Consider the following 26,790-nt stretch of genomic DNA (forward strand, 5'->3'; position numbering starts at 1 on the left):
TGTATGTAAGATCAATCACAAAATTACAACTCAAGAGTAATTTATCAGCGGCAGTAAACAGCATTTTATGCAATATCATGCCAATCTTGCCTTTATACTCTCACAATAAATGATATAACTATGTTGTTTTTTTAATGGTACAAATACGCTTTCTTAAAATAGCTTACATTTTGCTTGATGTTCAGTTTTAATTTTCTTAGTGGGGATTTAGTTACAGTTACAGGGTTGGAAATAGCACTAGAGAGTGTTGGTGTTATATGCTAAAATAAACGTGGTTCTTTTCGGGTTTGCCTGGGCACCTGCTGCACTTGAGCAAAAAGTGTTGTGGGAAAATGTTGTATGAAGAACTTAATAGGCACTTACTCTAAAGGTTCAACGGGATCTTTGATTAAAGAACCTAACACCAACAAGCTAGTGTTAATATAGTATTAACACTAACCCTGGGCGGAGAACTACGCTCCGCTTGCGGAGTTTGGAAATTTTTGGCAACTTCGCGCTTCGCAGTGAGCGTGAAGTTGTCGACTACTTCGTAATCTACAGCGTAGCGTAGTAGTTTTTCTTCCTCCCGCTCTCAATAGCATTCTCGCGTGCGCGGTAATGACTTACCGTGGTTCTGCGTTCGCTTTCTCGCTTTTCTCTCACGGTCGCGTTCGCTATGATGTTTGGAATCCGGCCGCACAATCCCATGCGACTGTGAGAAAGCGATAACGTCATTCGGACGCGCGAACACGTCATTAGAACACGCGATCTACCTTGCAGCGCCATATTGGTAAGATCACGTTTCCGAACACGCAGAAACTGCAATCTGGCACAGAATATCTCTCGAGCATGTTAAAACCGTCTCAAAAATTATCATTTTGCTCAGGAAAACCCCTCAGATTGTGATGTGGCTGTATTTGTTTGGGCAAGGAGTCCTATTTTTGTTTCTACTCTTTTTTCAAGAGAAAGGAAGTCCCCCTGAGAGTCCAACTTCCTGTTCCTGTCCACCAGGCTCCTCCCAGTACTTTGTCCATGTGGTGTTCACTTTCATTTGGATTTGGAGCTGGAAGGATCACTCTTTGTGTATGTCTGCTGCATCATAGCATTTGATTGGATTTATTGAGGAATTTTGTATTTTAACTTTTCTTTTACAAGCAAGTTTGAGAATTGAGAGAATTAGTGTACTGTAAATGTTTGTTTGGTTTGGGTTATTTTTAACTACAGTTTTCTGTGCTTCTCAATCTTTCTTAAAAATTATTATTGAGGGAGGCCTGTACTTTCATGAGGGGCCAAATTGTATGTCTTTGAAATTTCATCCAGTAGGCCTAGAGGTACCCACGGGTCCAACCATGTTTCTGTGGTGTCTGTAAAACTTCATGGATGGCATTGGATTCAATTGCAAACTCTGTTGTAGTGGAATTTCAGTTTTTTTGTGTGTAATTAGGTAACCCTAGTAGTTCATGTAGTTAGTCTAGGCCTGCTTGAGTTCATATACTTTCTGTGGGTGGCTTGGCCAGGTGGTGGTGACCATTTTGTGTTTTAAGCCACTGTGCTTTTGCCATAGACCTCCAAGCTTGTGGCCTACTCTGCCAGTAGGCCCAAGGGTACTACTAGAGTCATCATCATGGGTGCATAAAAGTTGTTTAACTGTTATTGTGGTGTTTAAGTTGTAAGTATAACATCATGTACGTCATGGATGGCTTTGGATTGATTAGCAAAATGTGTTTTTGGTGTTGAATTGCAGGTTTTGGGTGTGTGTTGAATAATATGGCTTTTTCTGCGCACTAGGTAACCCTAGAATTCAGCTCGCGTAGTTTTGGTAACTTTGCACAGTACAACAACGCGACCTTACAGTTTTTGTCTTCTTCGCACGCTCAATGTGCGTGCTCGGGCATGCGATGATGAAGTTTTGTACAATTCGCGCTGCCGAACACGCCAAATTTGCAATCTCGCGAGCAATATGTCTCGAGTTGCATAAAACCTTCTCGAAAATGTTGATGCTGTTAATTTTGCTAAATAAACTCCTCAGGTTGTCATTTGGTTGTAGTTTTTGGAGCATGGACCACTTACTGTTTCTGTCCTCTATGTACTTTGTTGTTTGAGGGTGGCCTGACCATGTGGGTGGTGGGGCAGCCATTTTGTGAAGCCAAGCATTGTCCTTTTGCCATAGGCATGTATTGTCTGTCTTCTTTCTTTTCATGTTGTTGGGGTGGCCAGGCCATGTGGGGGCAGCCATTTTGTGTGACCTTCGATCGTGCTTTTGTCGCAGGCCTACAAACTTGTGATTTCTTCTGCCAGTAGGCCTAGAGTCCCAGAGGTAGTCAGCGGGGGTGCTTGATGTAGCGGTTTCCATTTTGTCTGTTGAATTTTACATCATTTAGGGCATGGATGGCAATGCATTGAATTTCCAAATGTGGTGTTTGGGGTGTAGTTAACTGTTTGGGTGTGTGTAAAAACTGTAAATGCCTTTATTGTTTGTGTTGTTGTTGTGTAACTTTCAAACCCTTTAGCCATGGGGATTTTCTTTTTCTGCTTTAAGCTGTGATGTGTAATAGGCATCCTCCTTTTTCTGGCCATATAGGGTTATAGATAGACCTGCTTGAGTTTATTTAAATTGTATGTACTTTCTTGTTGGTGGGCTGACCATGGGGCTGGTGCCTATTTCCACTTGGTGAAGCCATGCATTTTGCTTTTCCCATAGGCCTGCTTTGTCTGTTTTTTATTCCTTTCTTATTTTTTTATTCCTTTTCTTATTTTTTTTGTGACCGCCTGTCCATGTCGTGGCCGCCATTTTCTGGTACTAGTAGCCACTGTGTTTTTGCCATAGGCTTCCAAGCTTGTGGCCTACTCTGCCAGTAGGCCCAAGGTTACTACTAGAGTCATCATCATGGGTGCATGAAAGTTGTTCAACTGTTATTGTGGTGTTTAAGTTGTAAGTGTAACATCATGTACGTCATGGATGGCTTTGGATTGACTAGCAAAATGTGTTTTTGGTGTTGAATTGCAGGTTTTGGGTGTGTGTTGAATAATATGGCTTTTTCTGCGCACTAGGTTACCCTAGAATTCAGCTCGCATAGTTTTGGTAACTTTGCACAGTGCGACAACGCGACCTTACAGTTTTGTCTTCTTCGCGCGCTCAATGTGCGTGCTCGGGCACGCGATAACGACGTTTTGTACAATTCGTGCTGCCGAATACGCCGAATTTGCAATCTCGCAAGCAATATGTCTCGAGTTGTATAAAACCTTCTCGAAAATGTTGATGCTGTTCATTTTGCTGAAGAACTCCTCCGGTTGTCATTTGGTTGTAGTTTTTAGAGCATGGACCACTTACTGTTTCTGTCCTCTATGTACTTTGTTGTTTGAGGGTGGCCTGACCAAGTGGGTGGCAGGGCGGCGATTTTGTGAAGCCAAGCATTGTCCTTTTGCCATAGGCATGTATTGTCTGTCTTCTCTTTCTTTTCATGTTGTTGGGGGTGGCCAGGCCATGTGGGGGCGGCCATTTTGTGTGACCTTCCATCGTACTTTTGTCACAGGCCTACAAACTTGTGATTTCTTCTGCCAGTAGGCCTAGAGTCTCAGAGGTAGTCAGCGGGGGGTGCTTGATGTAGCGGTTTCCATTTTGTCTGTTGAATTTAATATCCTTTAGTGCATGGATGGCAATGCATTGAATTTCCAAATGTGCTGTTTGGGGTGTTGTTAACTGTTTGGGTGTGTGTAAAAAACTGTAAATGCCTTTGTTGTTTGTGTTGTTGTGTAACTTTCAAACCTTTTAGCCATGGGGATTTTCTTTTTTTGCATTAAGCTGTGATGTGTAACAGGCATCCTCCTTTTTCGGGCCATATAGGGATATAGGCCTGCTTAAGTTTGTTTTCTGGCATTTACCCAAGTACCTGTGATGAGTGCCCATGTGGCTGGGAGCTGTGGTGGTAGTAGTAGTGTGCTGTTTTGTTTTTGACAAATTGGCCTGGGTCTTGCCATTGTTCCTGTTGGCTTACTACTGTTCATATCCCCATTGCTATCTGCATTAGGTCACTGATGCTGCATCCATCGGAAATGATGCACACATTAAGGATAAACAAGTTCCACTTCCACTACATTTGCATTTTAGTTCTTTGCTATTCTTACTCTTACTGAGTGTACTAATACTTCTAGTAGTAATTAAAGCTAAAAAAATTCCACATTCGACTGATGTTATTCGGCCTTCTTTGCTTGTAGGTGCACAAAAGACTGAAGAGGAGGTGTCTGTCATCATTCATCGCCTGTTCTACTGCCAGACGGACGTCCTTCAGTACTACGTCACGTGTGGTGTGACTCACCTGACGAGACATCATTCTCCGCAACGTGTGCAACTGAGTGCTGCTGCTGCTGACATCTGAAGATGGGCCCAAAGAAAGCAGGTACCAGGTCCTCCAAGACCAAGAAAGTTGCTGAAAAGAAGGAAGAACAGAAGAAGGAAGTGACACTTAAGTCTGGTGTTGACCCGAAAACCTTTTTTGGGGAAAAAAAGTACACCTGCAGCAGCGGTGACCGGGGTCCAAGCTGGGGCCAGCACCTCTGCATCAGTGGGCCCAAGCCACCAACCCAGGCCCAAGCAGACGAGTGGGGAAGAGGTAGCCAGCCTAATGGTGGAAAGCAGTGATACTGAGCCTGACCTAAACTTATCGCTCTCTCGAAGTAGTACACAATCCACGCAAGAGGGAACACAGCAGAAAAGTGGTAAACAACAACCAGTGCCCGCAATAGTAGATGTTCAAAAACAGCATCCATAACCACCGCCCGCAATAGTAGATGTTCAACCAGAGGCACCGCCCGCAATAGTAGTTGTTCAACAACCACCGCCCGCAATAGTAGATGCTCAATGAAAAGTACAACCACAACCATCGCCTGCAATAGTAGTTGTTCCACAACCACCGCCCGCAATAGTAGATGTTCCTAGAAAACAACAACCACAACCACCGCCTGCAATAGTTGTTTAACAACCACCACCCGCAATAGTAGTTGTTGTTCCTCCCGAAGTCGGGGCAGTTCAGGAAATTGAGCCTGATGCAGAGCAAGAAGAAGAGGAAGCACCTCATGCAGGAGATCTATTGTTTTCCAAATTCCCACCAAGGAAAAGGAGGGTTAGTCCATCGAGTTCTTCGCCAAGCATCCCTTCTGAAGATCTTGATCTCAATTGGGAGCCACAACAATATGAGCATGAGAGGGAGAGACATACCAAGAAGATCAGGCTAGGGAAAAGGAAGGTTCCAGGAAGCCTTACACTTATGGAGTGCGATGTTGAACAGCCGGATAATGATGGTGATGATGACGAGTCAGACCCAGTCATCACAAGCATTACTCCTGGGCCTGAGGACATGGAGACCAACATTTTAACCCTATCGAGAATGGCTGCGACTAGTAGGGATGTAGCACGCATACCTCACAGGCCACACCAAAACTACCTCCAGCTTCCATTTTTACATTTGCACAGGGCCGGCAGCATCCTACATCCAGCACAAGTTCCACCTCAGCAGAAGTAGGTAGTGGTACTACTGCACAGCCACATAGTGAAATTCAACACACAACCTCCAGTTCATCCGGCATTGGAAGTGTCACCTCGAGCAGGAGACAAAAGTTAAGCTCCCCAGTGTGGGACTTCTTTACACTTAGCGCAAATGAGGACAACATTGCTATATGCTCCATTTGTCATTCCTCTGTTAGTCGTGGTAAGCTTGGTTCAAACTATGGTACTGGAGGCCAAATGACCCATTTGAAAAAACACCACTCAATCAAGTGGGAGGACCACCTATATAGCATAAAAGCAGGAACCATTAATGTTGATGGGGAAGTAGAAGGTCCACTCACGGTCGAACAGGAAGAAGAGGGAGATATTCTATCTGGTAGTGGTACACCAAGTACCCCTGTCCCCAGCACTGCAGTGGTAGAGCCCACATCCTCCGCCTCAGCAACATCTCAGTGGCACTAGAGTAAGAGTAATCCGGAGACACCAAGGAGTACAGGTGCGAAGTCTGCGACGCGAACTACTGCATCGAGCATAACTGGAAGAAATACCAAGCAGCGTACCATTCTTAGCATGTTTGGGCAGGAGGGAAAGTACGAGCGCAACCACCCAATAGCACGGTTGTAAAATGCTAAGCTTGCTAAAATGTTAGCACTGGACCTTCTCCCTTTTTCTTTTGTTGAAGGGGTGGGTTTCCTGGAATTTGTGACAACCATCTGCCCAAAATAGAATGTTCCCAGCCGCTACTATTTTGCCAGAGTTGCTGTTCCAGCACTACACCAGGACGTGCTGGAATTGCTTGGAAAAGCCTTGCAGCAGAGTGCTGTTCATAGTATCCACCTGACAAGACATGTGGACCAGTTGCCAAGCCACTGATTAGATGTGCATCACTGCACACTGGATCTCCTTTTCAAGTGTTAGAGACAAGGTATCTGCAGGCATTGACACTGTTGAGATTTTTAATGATACTCATAGACATGCAACTGTAGCCATGTTTGCTATGGTGAAATCGCATACTGCTGCAAACATTTTGGCTGAGTTTAACAGCAAGGTCTTTGAATGGCTGCGACCAAGAGGCCTTAACATTGGTTTTGTTGCCACCGACAATGGCAGTAATGTAGTTAGGGCCATGCAAGATGGTCGCTATTTCAGGGTCCCGTGTTTAGCACACTGCATTAACATTGTTGTTGAAGACTTTCTGAAAAATGAAAGCAAAGTCAGCAACTTACTGACCATTTTCAGAAGAATCTGCACGCATTTCAACCATTCTTTTAAAGCCCAGGAGCAGCTACGGGTCATTCAACCTGAGTATAAAATGCCAGTCAAAGCACTCCTCCAGGAGGTCCCAACACGTTGGAACTCTACTTATTACATGCTTGATTGGCTGTTTGAGCAGTACATACCACTTAATGCTTATGTCATGACAAGAAGATCAGGGGATCCTACTGTTATTAAAGCCATGACCGTTGAGATGTGGCAATGGGACCTCATTAAATGCCTGACTAAGATGCTACTTCCTTTAGAGGTCTTCACACGTGCAGTCAGCAGGGAGGACTGTACTATGGGCCAAGCTATCCCATTGTTGTACATGCTAGAGCAAGAGCTGAAGGAGGTGTTTGAAACATACGAAGGTGTTGAAGAAAAACTTGAAGCATGTTATTTGGCGAAGGCCTTAGCCGGCCGCTTATCTGAGAATACAAGAATTCAAAATAAGATTGTGTCACATCAACATTACATTAGTGCCACAATTTTGGATCCATGGTACAAATTATTTGTGAACTGTAATGCAGTAATTCCTTTTTCAGAAGGGGATGTTGCCAAGTACAAAACTGTAATAGCAAAGGAAGCCACTGATTTTAGAAAACAAACGGCTCTCAATTAGAGGCCTGCCAGTGCCAGCCCAGGACAGTGCAAGTACTACTGAGCATCTTACAGAGTCAAGTTCTTCTTCACAGCATGAGAGCAGTGCGTTTGCTTCCCAGCAGTCACCAACACTACCAATAACAACAACAGCACCAACAGGATCTGATTCATCAGACACAACCAAAAAAATAGCTGCTTGGTTTCTACAAAAAGGGATGGGTAAGTCAGTTGCTGTCGCAAAGCCAAAAGAGGACAAGCAAACCGGAGCACCACTGAACATTGAGCGGATGGTCCAGGCCTATCTGGATGACACAACAGTGGTGTTCATGGAGCAAAGCCCATTGGTGTATTGGTATAGGAAAAGAAGCCAATGGCCAGTGCTCAGCAGGCTGGCGATAAAGTATCTGGCGTGCCCTGTTTCAAGTGTCTCTTCTGAGCGTGTTTTCAGTGCTGCTGGTGTCATTGTAACTGTGAAAAGGACCAGTCTCTCACCCAAAAGCGTGGAGAGGTTAACCATGATCAAAATGAATCAGCACTTCATACCACCAGACTACAAAATACGTGAATCACAGCTGGAAGAGGAGAGCGAGTCGGAAGACATAACTAGTGGGTTACATGACCTACTTCTGTCAGAAGAACCACCAGGGTTTGAGGACTAGCTCATCTCCCCTGACAACAAGGCTTTTAAATTGTTACATTCTCCCTTCCTTTATTTGTGTGTATCTGTCTTTCTGGTTCAAACATCAAAACCAACACCGTCCTTTCTCTTATTTTTAATTACCTATTGGAGTTGCACATCTGTGCATTTAACTGTGCACTCCACTCCTCAGAGTCCTGCTCCATCTTCCTGACTCACCCTAAATACATTTCCATCTTGCCATTACTTGGATGGATATGGAGAATAGTACAATAATGTAGCCTCTAACAGTCCCTCCATAACAAGTGAAACGTACGTGACTATAGCCATCTTCTGTTTTGTTTCCAATCAGAAACGCATCACTGTCTTAAGGCTACAACCTCTTTCTGCAGGCATGCACAACTCTTCACTGTCAGATCTTGAGCAGGGCTCCAAAATTAAAGTAAACTCGTCATCACTTTCAGAAGGCTCTGCTGCATCTGTGATCTGACAGCCACAGAGAAGAGAAAGACGGGTATATGAAATGAATGATGCAATTCATTGCATTGGATGCTTGCTGACTCTGAGCAAATGTGCATGAAGTAGAACTATACTAGTAGTTTGATATAATAACAAAGTACTTGTGTCTCAAGTAATGGTCAATGTTTCCATGTTGTTTAATAATATGTATCCAATTGTACTCCTACTACTGAAGGTGCAGTCTGGACTTAATTGTAGTCACTCACTACAGACTGAGTTGCTGTTGGTGCTCTGTTGGACAACACGTACACGTGCCACACCGGATGATGATGACCACCATACCATCTTTGCACGCTGTCAGTCAGTTTGATCTGAGATGATTGATGGAATACGTTCAGGAAGTGGAATACAAGGTAAGCACAACCAATCAACAAGAATCACAGCAGACCTAGGCTACATGTGTGTGCAGTGGTGGAATAGAATAGTGGTTTGATTGACTGACAATGGCGCATTGATTTAATCACTTGATTTGGAAAATGCTAGGTTGCTGTATATGCCTTTTGTCTGAAACTGTGAAAAATGTAGGTAAATGGAGTTTGGGCCACAGACTCACGGCCCAGTATTTTGGTGTGGTCCTGTAACTGTTCTGTGCTGCCTCCTATCTTGTTGTTCTTTTCGATGACTGCTATGCAACTAGAAGAGTAGAGTTACACAATGTATCCAAGCCGCCTCAGTCTGAAAGTCACGAGTCTTGTCTTTTATTTATTTATTTTTGGTATTTGTAGAGCGCAACACTCATCCCAGGGGATATCAAGGCGTTTATACCAGTACTGAGACTACTGCAAGCTGTACTAAGGTGAACATTAGAGTTTGAGGAAGAGGTGGGTCTTTAATTTCTTTCGAAACAGGAGTTAGTGGTAGGCCTTAAGTCAAGGGGGAGCTCCTTCCATTTCTTTGCTGCCAGATGGGAGAATGAGCGTCCACCAGTCCTGGCTTTATATATGCGCTTAGTTCTTGCTAGGCGGACTGGAGAGAGCGTAGGTTCCTAGTGGGGACGTAGAATTCAATCTTTCCCTGGAGGATAATGGGGCCGATTTTATGGAGGGCCCTGTGGGCATGGCAGAGCAACTTAAAAACCGACCTTTGGCGCATAGGTAACCAGTGAAGTTTTCTCAGGCAGTCAGAGGCGGAATCGAGGCGGAATCGAGCTTGCCTTTATTGCATATGAGTTTAGCTGCAGAGTTTTGCAGTACTTGCAGACGTGTGAACAGGTTCTCATTCATCCCCACGAAGAGCGCATTACCATAGTCCAGACGACTGACCAGCAAAGCCTGTGTGACTGCACGCCTGCAGTCCAGGGGGATCCAAGGAAACAGTCTGGCTAGAAGTTTCAAGATTGCGAAACCTTTCCCGCAGAGAACTCACACATGCTGTTTCATGGATAGGGTGTCATCCATAATGACGCCTAAGTTCCTGGCGTGTTGTTTCGGGGTGGGAGCCCTTCCTAATGAGGGCGGCCACCACGTGATATCCCACACACGTTTGGCGCCGCCGAACAGTAGAATCTCGGATTTCCCGGTATTTAGTTTTAGGCAGTGTGAATGCATCCACTGGGCCATTTCTGAGAGACAGTTGTGCAATTTAGATTTAATAGTCTCCGGTTTTTCATCCAGAGCCACCATCAGTTGCGTGTCGTCTGCGTAAGAGCAGATGCCAATGCCCCACTTCCTCCCAATGTCGGCAAGAGATGACATATAAACATTGAAGAGAGTGGGGCTTAATGAGGTGCCTTGGGGGACTCCGCAACTGATGGGGCTTGATTTGGAGTGGAATTGTCCCATGTGTACTGCCTGGGTACGGTTGCTCAGAAAAGAATGTAACCAGTTTAATGCAATGGATTTGACTCCCTTGCTGCGAAGAATGTTCAGCAGGCAGGTATGGGAGACCGTGCCAAACGCCGCTGACAGGTCAAGCAGTATCAGTGCCACCGCCCCACCTTGGTCGGTGGAAGATCTGATACTGTCCGACACTGCCAGCAGCATTGCCTCCGTACTATTATTGGCCCTAAAACCTGTCTGTGAAGGGTCTAGGAGAAGGTGTGCTTCTAGCTATCTGGTTAGTTGTACATTGACCAGCTTCTCTAGAACTTTAGAAAGGTGGGGAGCTGGGAGATGGGTCGGTAGTTTTCGGGGTTTGAGATGTCCGATCCAGCCTTCTTTAGGAGGGGTACCACTGACGCGTGTTTCCAAATGTCCGGAAAGGTTGCAGTTTTTAGGGATTTATTAAATAGTTGTCTAATCAGGGGACAAAGTGTGGGGGCAATTTTTGAGAACACAAAATGGGGGCATGGATCCAGTGGAGAGCCGGATTTAACTGTGCGCATAGTTTTTAGGACCTCGTCCGTTGTAAATGACTCAAAGCTGTCTAAGGATGGTGTAGGTTCTGAGTCTGGGGGATCTGGTGCAATTTTAGATATGGTCACTGTATCAGGGAGCTTTCCAATGTTACTTTGGGGGTGTTGGGGGGTGAAGGTCGAGTACATTTTCCCTATTTTTTCGGTGAAGAAGGTATTTATTCGTTCACGCGCCTCTACCGAGGGGACAAGTGTTTGAGAGGTGCTGGCGGGTTTGCTAAGCTCTTTCACTATTTTAAAAAGCTCCTTAGCTGAGTTACAGTTATCATAAATGCGTTGTGAAAAGTGGTTCCTTTTCGCATTTTTTACAGTAAGGTTGCAGAGTTTCCGCTTGAGCATGTAACTTAGCTTAGCTGCACTATCCTTGGACTGTCTCCATAAATGTTCAAGTTTTTGGTATTCTCTTTTAAGATTTTTTAATTGGGGGGTGTACCATTTTTCCAAGTGTAGTCGTGTCCTGGATTTCCTCATGGGGGCTAATTTGTTTAATGTTTGGAGTATTCCAGAATCTAGTGATACTGCGTCTGAGCATACCGATGAGTCATTATGGAGCTCGATGTTAACCTCTTGGAAGTGCATATCAAAGTTAGCCTCAGTAATTAATCTCCAAGCTCGCTTTGAGATCAAGTGAGCTACCCTGGATTTTGGTGATTTGGTTGGTAGACTTAACATAAAAGTTATGAGAAAGTGATCTGATCAAAGTAATGGCAAGACCTCCAGAACAGTAGTGGTATCAATGTTGGTAAACAGTAGGTCTAATGTGTGGCCCGCTATATGAGTAGTCCCCGTTACCCTTTGTTTGAGATTAAGAATCTCCATGTCGTACTCCAATTGGGTCCCCACTGGGGTCTCCTTTTTCTCATAATGAATGTTGAAGTCTCCAACTATTAAATAATTTTTGTGTTTTAGACAGTGAGGTAGAAGTTGAGTAAACAGTTTAGCACCTATATTAACGTGTTGTCCTGGAGGGTTATAAATTACCGCTCCGGCTAGGATGGTATGGCCTTCGAGGAGTACTTGAAAAGATAGGGTTTGATGTTCGTCATAAACTGTTACTGGCTCGGAAAGGCAGGTCAGGTGATCTCTGAAAACAACAGCGACCCCCCCTCCCCGACTTCCAGATCTGTCCTGTCGAATGATTTTATAATTCATGGGGACCGCATTTGCTATGTCTGGAGCATTGTTGTCAGATAGCCATGTCTCGGTAATAAAGACCAGGTCAGGATTTTTCGAATTAAGTAGGTCCCAAATATCCAGAGAATGCCTGGGTAGGGATCTTGCGTTGAGATATAGGCAAAGGAGATTGGTGTCGTTATACATGGACTGATGACCGAGTTGGAGTTGCCCCATACTAGACCATTTACAAGAGCGGCATGAAATGGGTCCATGCCAGGGCCGATCTGAATGCAGGGCCCCTCGTTATAACCCCCTTTATCAGCACTACACCGAAATTGATTTTTATGTTTTCATTCAGTTAACTTATTTTGTAATTCCCCATTTTTTTTTCATCAACACTTACAGGCCGGCCTTTCACCCAGCGCTATTATACTTGGAGCAACAACTCACACTTACCTTACCAATCCTCCTCATCCAGCCAGAGGCGCCCAAGAATGATATTCAGTCACCGTGTCCATGGAAGGGAGGACAAAGATGAATGACAAGATACAACTACACATTTGGACCTGGATAATACATAAACTTTAGTATCATTGTCGTAATTTTCTTTGATTCCTTTTTCCTCTTCATTTATTTTACGCTTGTTTGGTAATTGATTGTTCGCTTAAACTATTTCTTAATTTTCTTTGCTAGTTTTCAGCCCGCTACAGCAGGTATTACGGTTTCTCAGAGGGCATACAGCCTAGGCAAAAGTCATATTCATATCATATATAAGAAATACTTCCTTTGAATTGTGTAGTAGTAGTTAAGTACCACTCATTATATATTATTAGCCATCAAGTTATAACTTACCTTCATCATGCATGCATTTAGTTTTTCTTACTTAAGTTTAGATTTATTGGGTAGTAGTGGATCATCAATCATCGTCTTCATTGTTTTGCTTTTGTTTTCTCCATGCGTACTGTTTTTCTTTGTTAAACCTTTACCCAAACCTCCGTTCCCATCTATTCATCAAACCCTAACCCTCTTCCCCCGGGCTGTGTGGTTTTATATTGAGGTGTGATATTACTACATTAAATCTACACCAACAATTGATCACACGCTTGCTGGGGCAGATGTGGTGAAAGCAACACTAATGAAATCAAATGTCAACGAGGCAGGGAGAGGCTCTTCTTCTGCTTGCCCACCCAAGCTCACTGTATGTACTAGAGTACAAGGCAATTCATTTCCCAAAGTGACCCAACTAATAAATCTAAATAATTGGTGTCATTGTTTGAATTTAATTTTACAGCGTTTAAGTTTACGAATTTGATTGTGTTTTACTGACTCCTTCAACACAACTACAGTTATCTTCTTGTACTTGGCAGTCCCAGACACCATTGATTTCTTGAGTTTAGCACTTGCAATATTGCTTTTATTTATTTGTCAGTCTTATGTACTGTATTTTTCTACTTCTCCCACATTCTCTCTCAGGCAAATGACTGTCTCTTTGTTTTTGTTTGCCAATGCTAGTGCCAGTGTCTAGTCTACTACTACCATCACACAACCACGGCATATTCTCCATTGTCTTGGGAAACCATGCAGCCCTTGCGGTGCCAAACTTAATCATCATCAATCACAGGTAAGAAGAGAAGTTTGCTGAGAGGTATAATGGAGGAGAGACTGGTAGTACTAATAGGACAAATATAACTCCGTGAGGGGTACCGCATCTATCTGTTTGCATGTTACACATGTTGTCAATTAATAAAATATTTAAATCAAACACTGGCCGCTGCCCTGCATCTAGAGTAAACCTTGTGACGTACAACAGTAACCCCACCACAAAACAACATCATATGTGTACGTTGACAATAAATGTATTCAAGTACATAAAAAATATACTCCTAATCCTATCCCACCCCTATCCCCACCCAATCCTCACCCACCAACAAAAGTATCAAAAAAGGGGCAAATGAACAGGGTCCATTACAATCGGCGGGCTTTGAGGTGTTTGACCACTATTATTTTGACGCGCTCCTCTAATTGGTCCTCCAGCTTGGCCACCCGGAGGAGAAGTTGTTGCCGAAATGCACGGCACCTACATTTGCATCCATGCTGTGGGGGGGCGGCAGATATTGTGAAATGCTGGCGGTGAGCGGCTGCCTGACCATGGCGCCGTACTCCTGCAGGTGGGGCCTGGCTGGGGCCTGGGGCATTGGAAGAGGCAGCAGCCTCTTCCTCCTCCTCCTCCTCCTCCTCCTCCTCCTCCTCCTCGGCCTCAGCCACCAGCCGGTGGTACTCATCCACAATGGCCTGCAGTTTCCTTTGCCGGGCCCTGGCTGCCAACTCCTTCCGTGATGCTTTTTGGGAAGGAGTATGAGTATCTATAAAAAAAGAAACAGAATTGTAACTGAAACTCTTCAAAATTAATTCAACACACAGTGGCATAGTAGCACTAACAAGCGCAGTACATACAAATGGTGGCAACTTTTAGTATCTATCTAATCTATCCTCCTGCTTCCCCTGCCTGTAACATTTGTTGAAGTTTTTTCCGGCATTATACTTGCCCTAGTACTATGGGTGGACTTCAGTACACAGAAGAACACCAGTCTTTTTTGTATCTCCTTTTATATTTTCAAAGTAAGACTCTGCTTCCAGTGACAGTCTCCACCTATGATGAATACAATACATCCAGGGGGCATCCATCCATTAAAAGTAAATGTCTATCATTCTTTATTATCGCCTTAGCTGGTTTCACTTTCACCAACAACCACCCATGCGTCCACTCCTTCCTTGCCTTGGGTTTGATTGACACAAACTCCGCTCATGATTCTTGCTATCCACTATATCCATGCACCCATATTGTTTTGCCCAACCAGGCATGCATCTTCTTTCACCTTCCAGTTCTACCCAGCCTTCAACAACCCATGCATCGGATTCATATCAGCCACGTGCATGAACCTTCCAAAGTATCCTTCTATGGTAGTCTCATTACATCTCTTTCGTCTTTCCTCCTTCCACCCTAGTTCACTTCTTTCCCTTTTTGTTCAACACATCCCTCAAGGTCATCTGATCTGACTTTTAGTCTTCTCCATAACTTTCACAGCTGAGTTGGAGTCTGATAGAAGAGGCCTTGTTTACTCAACTCACGCTGGTAATGCTGCAAAGGGTGTCTTCAACCATTGTATATTGTCCAGTACAACTTCAAATTCATACTTTCTTAATAAGTCTCGTAGCACAGTGATGGAAATGGTCTCCTTCCACCTAGTAATGCAAATAAGTGAATGAATATAACTTACCACCGCCCACTGCTGACGTTTCCTCCCCCACTGGTGCTCCTGCAGGTGCCGCAGCCACTGTCCTCTCCTGGATGGCATTAGCATTGCCGCTGGCCCCGTTGGCACTGGTGGTTGGTAGTGATTGTGCACCTATAAATGCAAGTACACCTTTTTAGATGCCTGCACACCTCCCCCTATTTTACTAGTTGTACTTTTTTCACCAGGAAGGAAGATTGAGAAAACAGTTACGTACAACATAATTCATTGCAACTAGTCCAAATTACGTATTACTGTACAGCAGTCATTAGACAGAGTTTAGTTTTAATTTATTAGATGGTTCCTAGGGTCATCTAATCTCTACTCCTACTCTAGTCTTTGGAAAGTTAGCCTGAGCTATGTAACCATTTTAGATCCGGGTCTACTGTTTTGCCCATGTTACCTCGCAGCTTGTTGCACAGTAAGAAAGACACCTTTGAGGCCACATGAGTGTTGCATACAGCTAAAGAGGTTTACAAACAAGTATTGTTAGTCCTTTTTGCTTATCGATAATGTTACACTTTTTGGCATGACTGCTAAAAACTTGCATAGTTGTATTCACTGTCTAACGTGCAACATTTTTCTCATAGGCAGATGAGAAGATTGACTTCTACGAACCAGAGATTTGCAGAGCTTTCGAAAGATGCATGTGTAACCAGTATACGTTCAACGGTGAGGGGTCTCCCACAATTCCCACAGTTCTCTATCGTGCACTAGTTGTACAAAATGTATAGTATTTAATCTTCTTTATTTTGCATGGTGGAGCTGGATGTTTTTCATGGAACAACTTACAAGTTACAACAATACACAACTTGCACATAGACTCTGTGGTATATTTTGAGTGTCTGGAGTGTTGTGGACTTAAACGAGTGAGTGAGCGAAAGGGTGTTCTTCTGTTCTGGGTTTTGTAATAAAATCATTGGGTATATCTAACTATCTTCGTGTGGGGGGTCGGGAGTGGGACAAATGACTATGACTGAGACACTTAGGTAGGTAGACGGTCAGTGAATTGTGGGTTCTACTGACTGAGTTCAGTGACTAGGGTGTAAGTGAGGCCCAACCTCCCTATCAACGACATCCTATTTTCTTGTGCATAGTTCTGTATGTGGCTGTGCAGAGAATAAGCACAACAGTAGTAGTAGTATACTAACCTAACAAAAATTAGTAGGCAAACATCTGGTTGCGCATTTTGTTGGTGGGAGTTGACAAAGACTAGAGATTACAGAGGACAACGCAAAAGACAGGAGTGGACCCAATGGCTACAGCTATTCTATCACAGCTTTATTCAAAAGAATACCTTAACTAAAGAGTGGCCAACAGGGCAAGCTTAGCTACAGACAGTCTAATAGTAGTAGCACAGAGAGTCATAGGGCAGAGGCAGTTTGAAGGAACTGAAAGTCAGGGATGGCATTGGATACCCAAAATTTGGAAAACAAATTGAAGACCAAAGAATGTTTTGCTAACATTGAGTGAGGAAGGAGGCTCAATAGATTGGAAAAAATAAGGTGTGTTAAAAAGTTAGGGAAATATAATTGTTAATAATATAAGCACTGTAGGACTTACTGGGGCCAGCAGCAGGATCATCGGTAGAGGAGCGCTCCTCTGGTGGTTGTCCCGCTCGACTGTCTTCTTGCCCCTGGGTGGTGCTGATCATGTAAGAAATAATAAAGAAAGAGAAACATTGAGTGCTGTGAAACAAATACATCATTCAAAAATCCTCTCAAACATTTTAGGAAACAACAATTCCAATAAAATTGACTTCGAAGTCTAAATGACTACTGGCTTGCAGGATTCACAGACCGTCTATTTATAGAACACTAATCAAATGTTCCATAAACATTCTGATTGCAGAATATACTAACGAAGCCAGTACCACCTGACCTGCACCACCTATTCCAGAATCCAGACGGGCCAATTGTTCAGTAAGTAGGCATTTCCATTTTATTTTTGCCCGCAAACATGCATAGATGAGATGGAGGACACATGCATAAATTTGTGCATACACGAAATTGTTGGTTGCTTGCGTCATATGAACTGCTACTGACTGACGTGACAATGCTATTGCTGCTAAGCCTACCACTCAGTAAACAAACTTCAAACGGGTTCTATGGAGGGGTTGGATAAATAAGAACTAACTAAGCATTAAGTGACAGGTGAGGCGTCCTGCAGACTGTTAAAAGACATATGAACTAATACTATCCATCCACCACTATTTCACTTAAGGACAATGGGCCCGATTCACAGAATGAACTTAAGACTAAATCCTAAACTTACTACTATTTGGTATTCACAGAATGCACTTACTACTTTCGGAATTCACAGAGTGAACTTACTACTTTCGGGATTCACAGAATAACCTTACTACTTTCGGTATTCACAGAATAGATTTAAGACTACTAACTCTAAGTCCGAAATCGGGGAGTAAATTCCGGCCCGGAGGCGGAGCTTCCGGCTTGGGGGCGGAGCTTACGGCCCGGAGGCGGAGCTTGCGGCCCAGAGGCGGAGCTTCCGGCTCGGAGGTGGGGATTTTTGCCATGCTGAAATCGGGCCCAATGTAAGGACTAGACTATAGCAATAGCATTAACTAACTTCAGTTCTCTAAAGTAAACTCGAACATCAATAATCACCAGCCCAAGCTAGCGCAAAGTTACAAACCAGTAAGAGAAGTGGCAAACAGCACCTGTGTCATACAATAACAGAAGATTTTGAGACGGAATTGATCTGCAATGCACCAGTAATCGTGTTACTTATTCGTCCAAGAATTATACACAATAGTTATACTACTATATATATATATATATATATATATATATATATATATATATATATATATTAATATTACTAGCTACTCACCAAGCCCCACAACCTTGACAACTAGCAGGTCCAACAGGTCCTGCTCCCTGTCCAGAATGTCTGCCCACCGGTGGGCCAGCTGCTGGTGGGTGCGCCGGATACATGAGCGGCGGAAGACTGCCCGGCGCACCTTCGCCCACCGGCGGTGACGCTCCTCTGGAAGGTAACCGGAGCCTGGCCTGCCGCCTGCTGCCAAGGTCAAGGGGAGCTACCGCTGGATGAAAAAACCAGGGCGGCCACCTCCGCCTCCCCGAAAAGTTTCCGGGCCTGCACCCCTGCAGGTTGCATTCTGCCGCAAGGCAGTCGGCTCTTGGGCGCAGGCGCCTTGCCCTTTGAGCCGGTTCTGCTGTTGCCCTTTGCCATGGTTCTGGGGTGGAGGTGGAGGTGGAAAAGAAAAGTTAGAACAAAAGGAAAAAAAGTTAGGGGGAAGAAGTAGGAGCTTAAATAAAGAAGTAAAATAAAACAGTGGAAAAGTTTTTTAAAAAAAGGTGGAAAAGTAGGAATAAAATGCAAAATATAAACTTGGGGACAGAGAGAGATAGATGATAAGTAAAAAAAGTCAGAAAAACTATATAAAATAAATAAAGATTGCAAAGATAAAAGGTGGATAGAAAACTAGGCCCAGAACCATAGCATAGAGTGTGAAAAACAAGATGGCCGCGGCCATCGTGACCATGTGGGTAAGTTCGCGCGCGATTTCATGCGAACACGCACTTTGTCCGCGTGAACAAGTAGTTGTGTTCCCGAACATGACTTGCACAACGCAAACACGTTATGCGCGACCCGGAAGAGGAAATAGGAAACGTGAGCGGGCGGGACAATTGAAAAAACAAGATGGCCGCGCCCATAGCCCACCGCATGGGTAAGGTCGCACGCTACGATCCCCCGCGCATGCAGACAGTGCCCCGAACATGCACAACGCGCTCCCGAGCAAGAAAAACGGCTCGCGAACAGGTCCAGCAAGCTACTACGCACGCTCGCCAAGCTCGCGTAGTGCGAGAACGTCTTTGCGTAGCGCGACTACGCGTACTACGCCCAGGGTTAATTAACACTAGCTCGTAATACACCACACCCTTGGTAAAGTCTAAAAAAACAATTTTCAATGTGAAAACAGAAGATTCTAAGGAGTGTGAAGTGCTTGATGGCAGCACATTGAAGCTTCAGTGTAGAATTAGATCACCCTTGGCTGGAATTCCTACTTCAGGATAATATCATTCTGCTGCAGGCTTTCTGTTTTCTCTAGATCTCTCAGAAGTGTTTATGGAAACGATCTGGATGGCCCAATTGTCCCTGACCTCCTTTTGCCAAACCCTGTGGAACTACAGTAATATTCCTCGTCCAGGGTACAGAGAATTCAAGCCCCTGGCATAGTCAGGCACATTAATTAGATCTCAGATTCTGGAAAAATTGACAGTTGTGTCCTGACTGCTTGGGTTGTAAATTGGGATTATTAGAAGATAGCTTATATTTCCATGGATTGATATTTGAAAGGCTGCATGTGTTTACTGTTTTTAAATGACATAAAACTTACATTTTATAGTTCCTCCCCAGTCATCCTATTTGTGGAAACAGCTTCTTTAATGGGCACAATTTCTGAGATGTATCAGTCTCCCAGTTTCCCAAATATAGATGTCTTTTAGGCACCACCATTCCATTTGTTGACATGTTTGTTACTTTCATAATATCGAACATTAGCTAGGAAAGATACAAGGGTGGTTCATCCATTGGCTTGCAGGGACATTGGCCCCCTACTGCAACCCATCACCTCCCACGTTCAATTTAAATTGCTTTCCCCACTCCATTCATTTTACATCATTATTGGGTGGGACTACGGATCTTTCTCCACCCGCAAGCAGGAGGTAGATGGTACACCTAGAGGAAGCGGTTTTAACTGAACTGCACGTCAGATTGGCTGGTGTTGTGCTGAGGCCAGCCTGACATGCGCAGTTTAGGTCTCAACATTCAAGGCTACCATCAAGTTGGGAGAGTCGAGGCACAGCCCCATCAATCTTCTATGGAACATTGTGTTATCATGCCCCAACCAATCCTAGCACGTTTCTTATGCTGTGTAGTATTATAAGTAAGCATGGGCTGAAAATCCGTTCTGCTTGCGGAATTTGCGAATTTTTGGCAATTTCGCGGTCCGCTTGAACCTTACCTCACTGATACACTCTCCCACCCATATACATGGCCACATCCTGGATCAGATCTGTTCAGTCAACCTATCCATCTCCTCCCCCATGGTCTATCCTTGTACGTGGTCTGATCATTCTCTGATTTCTTTTTCCCTTGAACTGGGGGCTGATTCTAAGCCCCCCCCTTCCCAAAAATGTTAGGGCGCGGTATTGGAATTGTGTCGATTTAGCCACACTCTGATCTTCCCTTGAAGCATCATCTCCTAGCCTGGCCGATCCCTCCTCCAATTCTCAGGTTACTGCCATTAATAGTTGGCTCTCTGCAAATTGTGATCTAGTGGCCCCTTTGAAATTAATTAGAACACGCCGCCCCCACGAGGCCAACAGATGGTTTACCATCGAGCTTAAAACTAAAAAACTCGAACTCAGGCAGGCTGAACGCCATTGGAGGCTCGGATATTGTCCTGCATTAAAAACACAATATATGACTCTCCTTCGGGATTATAAGAAAGCCAGAATACTTCTCTTCTAAGACTCTTCTTGTGGCAAGTAATCTTTACTATTGTCTACGAGCTAGCAACTTCCGATAGAGCTACCCCCAAGCCTGTTCCCTCACAATTTCTTTGCAATTCCCTCAATGAATATTTCATTGAGAAAATTGCAACCATCAAGCGTAATATTCCTTCGCCTTCCTCCTTCTTTCTTTTGTCCCCAGTCGCCGCCTAAACCCTTCTTTTTAGACCAATTTCCCCTGATGTCCAAGGCAGTCTTCTTCACCCTGCTCAGGAGGGTCAAATCAGGGTCTCCATATGACTGCTGCCCCGCTCACATTCTTAGAGAGATCTTCTTTGCTTGTCCTGAACCCCCTTTAACTCTCCTCAATAATTCCATTACTCAGGGAATTGTCCCAAATCGGCCAAAGTTATTCCTATTTTGAAAAAAACAGGTGCATATTTTACCTCTCTTTCCAACTTCCGCCCCATTTCCCTACTCCGGTTCCTGGGAAAGATTTTGGAGAACCACGTCACCACCTGCCTCAGCGCCTTTATCGAGGAGAACCAACTTTTAGCCTCCATCAGGCTGGCTTCCGTCCATCACACTCTACCGAGTCTGTTGTCCTCTCCGTTTTGGAGGAACTTAGAAGAAGTGCTGACACCAACTCTTCGCAGGCTCTGGTCCTCCTCGACCTGTCCGCCGCCTTCGACACGGTCGACCATTCCATTCTTCTTGGCCGTGTTGGGGGCGCCGGCATTCGGGGGTCCGCTCTGGCCTGGCTCACCTCTTTCTTAGGGAACCGCACTCAGGTCGTACAGCTGGAGGGCTTTCTTGCCCACACCTGCTCTGTCCCCTGCGGGGCCCCCCAGGGATCTTCTCTTTCCCCTCTTCTTTTCAATCTTTATATCTATCCTCTCATATCTGCTCTTTAAAAAATGGAGGTCACAGTATTTAATTATGCTGATGACCTCCAGCTAATTTTTAACCTCTCTTCTTCTCCTGACTCAGTTTTCAATCTTCAATCTATCCTGACGTTTATCAGTGATTGGATGAACTGTAATCATTTAAAGCTAAACCCTGACAAGACAGAGTTGGTCCTCACCGCCGGCTCCCTCAGCCCCTGGACTTCTGCCTTCTGGCCCTCCTCCCTCTGCCCCCCTCCCTTACCCTCTGACTCTGTGAAAACCCTAGGTATCAAAGTCAGTAAGGACCTTACTATGCGCCCCCAGATCAGCTCAGTGGTCTCATCCTGTTTTTTGTCCCTCAGAATCATACGCAAAATTTCTCGTTTTTTTTCCTTTTCAACCCTTAAACGTATTCTTCTTGCCATGATCTTATCCCGCCTAGATTATGGCAATGGCCTGTACGTAGGTATCCCTGCCTACGAACTTCGGCGCCTGCAATTAATTCAAAACCAGGCAGCTCGCCTAATCCATAGACTTCCTAAGTCTCATCATGTTATCCCCCTCCTAAAAACTCTCCACTGGCTACCCATCTTGGAGTGTTCTTTATTCAAGATGGGCTGCTTGATCTTCTTGGCTCTGGCTGGTACTGCTCCAGCCTTTATCAGCTCTAAGACCAGAGCTTACGTCCCCCACAGAGATCTGCGTTCCTCCACACAGTTTTTCCTAAGTGTTCCTCGCTTTAGGAGGAAAAAATTTGGAGGTATGAGGTTTTCCACCCTCGCTCACTCCTTCTGGAATGCCCTCCCCTTCGCCATCAGGTCCATCCCTATCTATATGGATTTTCGCAAAGCTCTTAAAACTCACCTCTTTCCCCAAGCCTTCACATTGTAGTAGCCCTACCACCCCCCTCTGTGCCGTCCGTCTACAGCGCCAAGAAACCGCATGGTGATCGAGCGCTCTACAAAACCCTTTACTTCAACTTCAACTTCATCTTGCAATGCAAGACTTTCAGAACGCGAATACGTCATAAGGGCCCGCGATCACTTATCGCAAGAGTAAACAATAGCGAATACGTAGATGCGCCGCGCAGCTGACATCCGGTGGGAGATTTGAACATCTCGCTTTCCCGAAATCGCAAATATTGCAATTCTGCACAATAAATCTATTGCTGGCAGCATAAACCTTCTGAAATTGATGATTTGGATCAGAATAACTCCTCAGATTGACATTTGGCTGCACTTTTTTGTGTAAGGAGTGCATTTTTGGGGGGTTGGGAGGAAAGAAGTGCCCAAGAGTCGCCAACTTCCTGTTCCTGTCCAGCAGGCTCCTCCCAGTGCTTTGTCCATGTCCTGGCCACTTTTCATTTGGATCTGGAGCTGGAAGGATTACTCATTGTGGCTGCTGCTGGATATTTGTATTTGAGGACTTTTGTTTGGATCACTTTTGGAGTTGAGATTTTACAAGTAAGTTGGTGTTGTTTGTTTGGGGCATTGCAGTTACTGCAACTACAATTTATAAACTTTTTCACAACTTTAAAAAATATATATTGTGGGTAGCCCACAGTATCCAGTAGCCCAGGGTTAGTCATGGGTGCATGATACAACTGTTTCTGTGAGTTTTGTAGAACTTAAATATTAATTATGCCATGGAATCGAATAGCTCACTGTTATATCTATGTGGAAGTTTTTTGTAATTTTGGGGTGCATGTTAAAGCCACAATAGCCAGTAGGCCCAGGGGTAGTCAGTGATGCATGGGCCAAGTCTTTCTGTGGGGTCTCTTGAATTTACACATCATTTAGGGCATGGATGGCATTGGATTGGGGTGCTTTTTGTGTGTATTTCGATTTTTTTTTGTGGGGTGTTGTTGGGGCCTGGCCATGTGGGTGGGGGCCATTTGAGGCCTGGTCCAGGGCCTGGCTATGTGGGTGGGGGTCTAGGGGCCATTTTGAAGCCAGGCAGTGTGCTTTGTGCCATAGGCCAGCACCCAATCTGTCTTGCTTTCATCCATTATGCCCAGGGGTAGTCAGTGGTGCTTGGGCCAAGTCTTTCTGTGGGGTCTCTTGAATTTAAACTTAATTTAGGGCATGGATGGCATTGGATTGAGGTGATTTTTGTGTGTATTTCGATTTTTTGGGTGTTGTTGGGGCCTGGTCCAGGGCCTGGCCATGTGGGTGGGGGGCATTTTGAGGCCTGGTCCAGGGCCTGGCCATGTGGGTGGGGGTCTAGGGGCCATTTTGAAGCCAGGCAGTGTGCTTTGTGCCTTAGGCCTCCCCCCAGTCTGCCTTGCTTTCATCCATTATGCCCAGGGGTACTCGGTGGTGCATCCATTTTGGATTAGAATTGCAATTTTTATTTTGGGTCTTTCCGTTTTTGGGTGTGTTGTGTTAATAATAATAATAAATGCCTAGTTGCAAATATTAATTGAAGCAGGACATATGCAACATTTATTTAACTGTTGTTCCTCTGGCTTCCTTTGCTTTTAGGTGCACAAAGACTGAGAATCAGGAATCAACCTCATCATCCCCACTTGTTGTAGTGCCAGGAAGAAGTCCTGCTGCAGTGTGTGCACAACTGGCCACAGACAACTCTGCAACTCTTTCAACTGCGTCCTGCTGTTCTGACATCTGAAGAAGATGGGCCCAAAGAAAGGTGGCCGTAGCTCTTCTACCAAGAAAGTTGCCAGTACCACTGCCAATAAGAAGGAGCAGAAGAAGCAAATGGCGCCACTTACCAAGGAGACTGGTGTGCCGACATATACTTTTTTGGGAAAAAAAACTACACCTGCATCAGCGGTGTCCGCCGGGGACCAAGCTGGGAGCAGCACCTCCGCCTCAGTGCCACCACGCCAAGTTACGCCCAAGCCCATGAGTGCCGCAGAGGCAGCCACTTTAATTGCTTTTTCACCATCGACCAGTGATGTTTGCGTTGACTCATCGCAAAGTAGCATCCAATCAATGCAGGGTGTGACTCATCTGATGAGTGTTCAACCACAGCCGCAACGACAACCACAGGTGCAACAAGGAGAGGTGCAAAGAGGCACAAGGAGAGCACAACTGCCCACAATGCGTGTTCCTCCACAAGTAGGGGCACATCAGGACTTCGAGATTCATGCGGAGGTATCAGCAAAGCCAGCCACTCCTCCTGATGATCCATTGTCTTCCAGATCCCCAGCAAGGAAAAGGTCAAGGAGGGCTAGTACAAGTTCTTCTTCAAGCCCCCTTCCTTCTGAAGATCTAGATCTTGATTGGCACCCACCAATGCTGTCTGAGAGGGAGGCACGCCATGAGCCGACAAAGCTAGGTAAAAGGAAGGTTCCCGCAAGGGTTTCAGATATGGGTGATGACGAAGAAGAAGTAGAAGTGGTGTATTCTGCTGCTGATGAACAGTCTGATGATGACGACCCAGTCATCACAGTCGTCGCCCCAGCGGGCATGCAGCAGACAGACATTTTTACCCTATCCAAAAATGCTGCTGTGCAGGATGTGTGCTGCGTGGCACCACTGGTACCACCACCAACACAGGTAACTACTATACCAACACGACCTACAGCTTCCATATTTTCTCTTCAGAAGGGCCGGCAGGGACCTCCATCCAGCTCGACTTCCATTACCTCAAGTAGTAGTGCTGTAAGTGCACAACAGAGTCAAATTCAGCCACACCCATCCTCCACTTCATCTGGCATTGATAGTAGCACCTCCACCACCACCAGAAATCTCAACTCCCCAGTTTGGGACTTCTTTAGTATTAGCAAAAAGGCGGAAAACCTGGTTGTTTGTTCGATTTGTAAACAAGTAGTTAGTCGGGGTAAGCTTGGTACCAACTATGGTACCGGAGGTCAGAGAGGTCATCTAAAAAAACACCACATTATCCAGTGGGAGGCGCACCTAAGTAACATCCGGAAAGCCAGAAGTGCAAATCCAAATGTATCCGTTGATAATGCATCTGATGACTGGGAGCTGATCGTGCAGGGGCGAGGTGAAGGAATGAGAAGAGACATTTTTTCTGGTACACACAGAACCCCTGGCAGCAACACTGCAGTGGTAGCGCCCACACCCTGCTCTACACCTGCAACATCTAGGAGGCACAGTAGTCTGGTAGAGACACCAATGCGAAAAAGTACATCAATGAGCCTAACTGGGTTGAAGGAGTCTGGATCCTCATCACATATGAAAACGGTCCAGACCACCATTAAAAGCATGTTTTGGTCGGAGGCGCCATTTGAACGCAACCACCCAACAGCACGTCTGTATAATGCAATGCTGGCTAAAATGTTAGCGCTGGACCTTCTCCCTTTTTCTTTCGTGGAAGGGGTGGGTTTTCTAGAATTTGTGGCAACAGTCGGCCCTTAATGGAAGGTTCCTAGCTGGTCATATTTTACTAGAGTTGCGGTTCCAGCACTACATCTCGAGGTGCTGGAGGTGATTGGGGCAGCTTTGCAGAAGAGTGCTGTTCACACTATCCACCTGACAACAGACATGTGGATCAGTTGCCAAGCCGTTGATTACATGTGCATCACTGCACACTGGGTCTCTTTTGCAGGGGTTAGAGAGAAGATAGCTGCAAGAGTTGACAGTGTCAAAATTTTTCAGGCTACTCGGAAACATACAACAGTAGCCATGTTTGCCATGGAGAAATCTCATACTGCAATAAACATTTTGGAGGAGTTTAACAGTAAGGTCTTTGAATGGCTGCAGCCAAGAAAGCGCATGATTGGTTATGTTTCCATGGATAATGGCAGTAATATAGTTAAGGCCATGTCTGATGGTGGCTATTTCAGAGTGCCGCGTTTGGCGCACAGTATTAACATTGTTGTTCAAGATTTCTTGAAAATGGTGGTCAGCAAGTTACTGACCACCTGCCGAAGAATCTGCACACATTTCAGCCATTCTTTTAATGCCCGGAATCAGCTGAGGATCATTCAACGTAACCGTAGAGTGCCAGTCAGAGGAGTCATCCAGGAGGTGGCAACACTTTGGAACTAAACCTCTAAACATGCTTGAGCGTCTGTTTGATCAGTACTTGGTAATCAACGAGTATGTCTTTAACGCACGGGGTGCTTCTATGAAAGACATGAGGCTAGAGGTGAATGAATGGGACCTAGTTAAAAGCCTGACTGACATGCTTCATCCTTTTGAGGTGTTC

Source organism: Lissotriton helveticus, chromosome 6, assembly GCF_964261635.1.
Source record: "Lissotriton helveticus chromosome 6, aLisHel1.1, whole genome shotgun sequence".
Taxonomy (NCBI): domain Eukaryota; kingdom Metazoa; phylum Chordata; class Amphibia; order Caudata; family Salamandridae; genus Lissotriton; species Lissotriton helveticus.